The 6,000-nt window shown below is 44.2% G+C and overlaps 1 long non-coding RNA gene across 3 annotated transcripts in view; it reads right to left on the bottom strand.

Moving 5' to 3' along the window:
- LOC106561089 (uncharacterized) overlaps nucleotides 1-4,382 on the bottom strand; it is a 28,030-nt gene extending 23,648 nt beyond the window's left edge. For 2 of the 3 annotated variants that reach the window (XR_001318721.2, XR_001318716.2), the window contains exon 1: nucleotides 4,194-4,382. This is a non-coding gene — a long non-coding RNA (uncharacterized lncRNA). Of the gene's footprint in view, nucleotides 1-1,110; nucleotides 1,293-4,193 lie in introns of those variants that run through there. The other variant, XR_001318719.2, reaches the window with a different exon arrangement.
- Nucleotides 4,383-6,000: the final 1,618 nt, after the last annotated feature.

Raw genomic sequence — 6,000 nt, forward strand, 5'->3', positions numbered from 1 at the left:
TTTTGAAAAAAAAGAAAAGGGAAACCAAATTGTGTTCTAGCTGGCGAAAGTGACTTGATAAATGCGAGCGAATAGGGTTATGTACACAGAACATTTGGGTGGATTTATTATATCGATTGATTGATTCTCGAGTTGTGGATGGATTGCAGCTTGGCTACGGCTATGCATGTGGGAGCAGTGGCGGTTCTTGACCATTTCAACTGGGGGGGCCAAGCTGGGGCCAGTTGTACTGTTAGAGGGGCCAGTTACATTAGACGTTATTGTTGTCATATCGTCTTGCATGTGGTACGATACTGTTGTGTTCCGCCTAAAGCCGTCCCTCTAGAAAATGTGTGGGTTAAATTAATGTTCCGCGTTGTCACTGTCTAATAACGGATGTAAAAAAAAAAAGAACGATAGCAAAAATTAGTTATGTAGAAATTATTTCATACTCCACATTTAGGGGGGCCACAAGGGGGTCCAAAATGGTTGTCACAGGGGCACTGCCCCCCAGAACCGCTAGTGTGTGGGAGATACACATATCGGATCACAATGCATTTTATTGAGTTTAAAATGACGAAAAAATAAACGACAACAGGTTCGTTAGTTAAATCCTTACTGCATTACACGTAATGCATGTAAATACAATTGTATATAGGCTAGACATGAACCATTTTGAAACGCTAATATGAATATGACCCCCTGAACGCATGTAAACCAATCGTGGGAAAGCGCGGTGCCTCCTCCACACGATAACAACAACATGACAAGCATCTGAAGCGATTCTATTGCATGACCAGAGAGAGTTCACTGGAGGATACCACTGGTAGTGACGACACGGGGGTCTCGAAACACACTTGTTGTCAAAGTACCCCATGTCAAACATTCCGAATTACAGCGCAATATATTGTAATACATGCAACCCAGAACGACAATAAAAGGCACCTACATAGTAGCATTAGCAGTAGTCGGAACAAAACACTAGAATGATAGTGATAACAAGTCAATGACAACAATAGTCACCCAGCCCAATTATCAAACTCTGCACACACCAATAGTTAAACAATCTTTAATAAACTTACTTAATTAAGATGAATCGGGAAAGTTACAGAATAGTAGAAGTGTACTTACCCTTGAGGTTTTTTTCTCAGTGTTTTTAGACCCCATCAATTTGGAGAGAGAAATCCCACAAGAGCCCCCGGTATACCTACTCCCCCCTCGAAACTAGACCGAACTCTACCGAGTAGGAGGTCGGGTTCACGATCTATATCTGGATCCTCCCTCCTTAATATGTGTCTCGTTTTATCCCAAACCAATCCCCCCCCTCTTTCCCTCCTTCTCCTCTTCCTCCTTCCACGTTTTATCCCAAACCAATCCCCCCCCCCCCTCTTTCCCTCCTTCTCCTCTTCCTCCTTCTCCTATCCTTGTAACTCTTCTCCTGCATTCAAGTTGGTGCGGTGCCAGGATCAGTAAAGCAAGGTAAGGGAACGAAGTAGTATTCAGGGGGACAGCAATGCAAATGTACCATAAACGTTTCCCAATCCCCATTTTGTCGCCCTGTTGTGGATTTTTATTGGGTGGTCTTTTCATTTGCGACCGTCTCTACAGTCAGTCACGACCCCCCCCCCCCCCTCCTCCCCTCCTTCAGTCTGCACAGTGACTGCCTCTCCTGACGCAGCCAACGCGCGCATTACTCACTTTAGCAGTCACGACTCAAGAATCCGTGTTGTTTCCACTGAAATTACACGGCCCGGCATTTAATTATTGAAGGAAGGAGATCTGGCCCTATCTGCTGCTTCGTTTGGCAAAAGGAAGGCTAAAGGCGGAGGTTTTTGAAAGGTGGAGGTAATATAGCAGGTGAATGGTTCCACACTCTATCACAACACGAGCCAGCCATTGAAGATTTATTTTTCATGACAACGTGGATGTCGTGTACTGCAACTCTTCTCCCGCGGCGAAAAGAATGCTATATATAGGCTTGTGGACAAAAGTCGTGCGAAGACTGTAGCTATGAGTGAGTGAGCATGATTCTTGTGTGGCGTGAACGAAACTGCAGGCAGATACAAGCGTTGTTTGAATTCGATTCGACATTTTGACATGCGAGTCGTCGCTTACTTTATTTCATACATTATAACTAAGTTGGCTGTGATTGCCTCGACATCCCACTGGGCAAAAACTGGTTGAATCAACGTTGATTCCATGTCATTTCAACCCAGACAATCTATGTGATGACGTTTAATTAACGTGGAAAACGAATTGGATTTTCAATAAATCGTCAATGTAAGGGCATTTCGTATTTTTTCACCCAACTTTTAACCTAAATCCAATGTCATGATGAAATTGTTTGTTGATTTGACATTGAATTCACGTTAGTTGACAACTCAACCAAATGTAAATCAAAACTAGACGTTGAACTGGTGTCTGTGCTCAGAGGGATGACACTATAGTAATTGAATAGGTGATTCCTTGCCCATTTGGCAGCCCCCCCCCACCACCACATATACAGTACAACGCAAAGTTACTCTGGAAAGAAATCCGACCAAAATAGAAATTAGACGGGATGGGCAATGGCCCATGACCACTGGAATCGTACTAAGTACACTGAGTGTACAAAACATAAGGACACGTGCTCTTTCCATGACCGTCTGACCAGGTGAATCCAGGTGAACGCTATGATCCCTTATTGATGTCACTTGTTAAATCCACTTCAATCAGTGTAGATGAAGGGGAGGAGACAGGTTAAATAATGTTTTTTAAGCGTTGAGACAACTGAGACATGGATTGTGTATGTGTGTCATTTAGAGGGTGAATGGGCAAGACAAAATATGTAAGTGCCTTTAAAAGGAGTATGGTAGTAGGTACCAGGCGCGCTGATTTGAGTGTGCAAAGAATTGCAACGCTGCTGGGTTTTTCACGCTGAACAGTTTCCCGTGTGTATCAAGAATGGTCAACCACCCAAAGGACATCCAGCCAACTTGACACAACTGTGGGAAACATTGTAGTTGACATGGGCCAGCATCCCTGTGGAACTCTTTCTACACCTTGTAGAGTCCATGCCCCGACGAATTTAGGATGTTCTGAGGTCAAAAGGGGGTGCCACTCAATATTAGGAAGGTGTTCCTAATGTTTTGTACACGCAGAGAAGTCATCCGTATCCGATTCAAAAGCAGCAATGCAACGCGTATGGTGACTGGCGGTTTGACCTGCAGTAGTTAGTTAAGCCGTATGAAAACTTTCACATTGCTTATGCAAAGGAACAAAATGAATGGGGATGATGCAGATGATGGTTTTACATTGAAATAAATACAATCGATCATAGCATACGGTATAGCCAAATACACTGACGATAGAAATGGATGACGTGGGCAGAAGGGTAATCCAAGTCTATCTGCCTATAGCCTCCCTGTCTCTGCCTGTACATCATCTGGTAAAACTGTTCAAACGACGCAGGCGGGAAATCGGTAGTTTCAGGTATTACCCCTGAAGTAAAGGACTCAGCCTCCGATAAACGCTCCGTGAAAGAGCAAACGTTTTCAGGCTATCATTCATTGAAATGACATTGGTTCGCTCTGTAAACGCGCTTGCCCATGGTTTGGTGAATCACGGAACGCTCCCCAGTGCCACTCGATGTATTTTCAGCACCATTACTGTTGGACAGCTACCGGGTTTCCCCCAAGTACGTGCAACGTTTCGGGATACTGCTCCCCCTTTCCTATGTGCTTGTTTTCTTCCTCTTCCTCTTCAACCCCCCCCTCCCCCCCCTCTTCCTCCTGCTTCTCCATTCCTGTCTTTATGCCTCCTCTTTTAAAAAAAATAAAAAATAAGGACAAATTAGTGTCCATTTAGCGCTCATTAGAGAAGGGTTCTCCCTTGCAAGCGTATGGTTTTTGCGGGAGGAATGAGATGTGAAAAGAGACAACAGCGCCAACAGACAAAGGAGTTTTCACTTATTTACTATTGCGGTGATTCCCTTTCTTTAGAGAAAGGTGCATGGTTTAATTTGAATGTTGTCAAAAACTATAAAAACATGCCGATGTATCCAAGTCAAGAACAAGAATGCTGGTATTTTTCTGTTACTACACTGTGAGCTAAATATGATGGGAAGCACGACAAGACACGACAGTAGACACGCACCGGAACATGCAAAAATGACACACAGAGAAACTACATTGAATTTTAAAAAAATAACATTGCACGTGCAAAGTATCACTTACCGTAGCAGGGACCACTTGCTGAAACGAGGGAAAGAGAAATCAAATGCATTTAGAATTTATACACGAACATGTTTTACAGAAACAGAGGCAAATTAAATTGGATATGAACAAATATTCAGTCCATGGTTAATATAGCCTAAATCATGGCACGTCCAAGTTTTCTCAGGGTCGCCTTCCTTTTTATACAAGTGATACCCTCCGTCTATTTCTGGCGCACGATCAAACCCTGCTGCTATTTTTAGGTGGCAGTAAGGGGGAAAAACACTCACAAAGGCATCGCTCAGGGACGTTACGTGTAGTGCATGTAATGTACATTATTTTGCCTCTCCAACTCTGCACAAGAGCCCCCCTCCCCGTATCTCAAAGCACAGTACTTTACTCCACTAATATCCCTCTCACTCCTTCTTTTCATATATTCTTATCATCGACATTTGACTGCGCCGTGCTCTCGCGCAGCTCTTCGAAGCCTTCTCGCTCGTGTGTGTCTCCATGCAACTTTCGCTGAAGAATTCACTACGCAGCTGTTGGTTGGTTTGCAATTCACAAAATAGCCTACATACGAAATGGAATAGGTCCCTTCACATAATAGGGATAACCCCACGTTATCCCAGGGGTTTTCGATTTAAAAAAAAGAATTAAAACAATAAACGAATAATTAAAAGCTTGCTGACCAAAGAGAATAAAAGCCGTATTTTTTGTGAGGGGCTGCGTCAGTTACTAGGCATTGACGTCACGTTTAGATTCTCCCCACTTTACAGATATGGCCTACAGCGCCTGATTAAAGACGCTGCTTTTGGTTTGGAGAATAAAATGGTAGGGGAAACAGCCTATGCGTCTCATATAGCTCCTTAGTATGAATGAACAATTCTGGAATCTCCTTCTCTCCACCTCCCCCTCCACTGTTTCTCATGCGCTTTTCTCGTCTACTGGATTGGTATGAACTGTAGTCTTGAGGCTTGGTTCCCATCCGTGTATTTTCTAGGCAAACATTCTAGCCGAGCTAGTGAGAATAACAATGCGATCTCTACGTGAACTGGCTCCTCTGTTCGCCGCTGCCCGTACCCACGCGCCAGACTCGCTCACCCACTGCATTGTCAGCGCAAGCACAAGCACACCAATACGATGGATACAACCTATACACACACCCTAGACATAAATAGTCACTCTCGCTCTAAATAGTCTCTCTCGTATCCTTACACCCCCCCCCACCACCTCTCTCTACAATCTACATCCCCTATAATTCCTTCCCTTACTCTCCTCTCCCGGGTTCATCCTGACGTCCTGCCAGCATCCCGCGTGGAAAGTCACGAGACCAGTGTGTGTGTGTGTGTGTGTGTGTGTGTGTGTGTGTGTGTGTGCGTCTGCCCAGAGATTGGCGGTTATCCTCGAAAAGTCATCTCAGATGAAAAAAAAGGTTGCGCCTGTCGCAGCGGTAGATGCTATTTATATCGCTTATTGGCTTGTATTATTATAATATTATTATAATACAAGCCAATACTGTATGTCCGCTTGCTGCTGCAGGTTTCACCCCGATGTGGAGTGCAAGTTAGGGCAGCCCCTGACACTAAGGGCGAGGGGTGAGGTGAGATGGGGCTTTTGGATAGCTGTAGAAATGCAATTCCTAACTAGAAACCTTATGATCATAAACGACTCTTACAGTTCTCATTTGTTCTCTAAACTGTTGAACAGTACTCTATTGCCATCTATAATGTTGTTTGAAGTTTCCCCCTTGCCCACTTGCCTCATCTCTTCCATCCCTCCATCTGTCTGTCTTTCAGCCGTCTTTGCTGCAGCTGCAATCTTTCAA

This window comes from Salmo salar, chromosome ssa10, assembly GCF_905237065.1.
Source record: "Salmo salar chromosome ssa10, Ssal_v3.1, whole genome shotgun sequence".
NCBI classification, from domain to species: domain Eukaryota; kingdom Metazoa; phylum Chordata; class Actinopteri; order Salmoniformes; family Salmonidae; genus Salmo; species Salmo salar.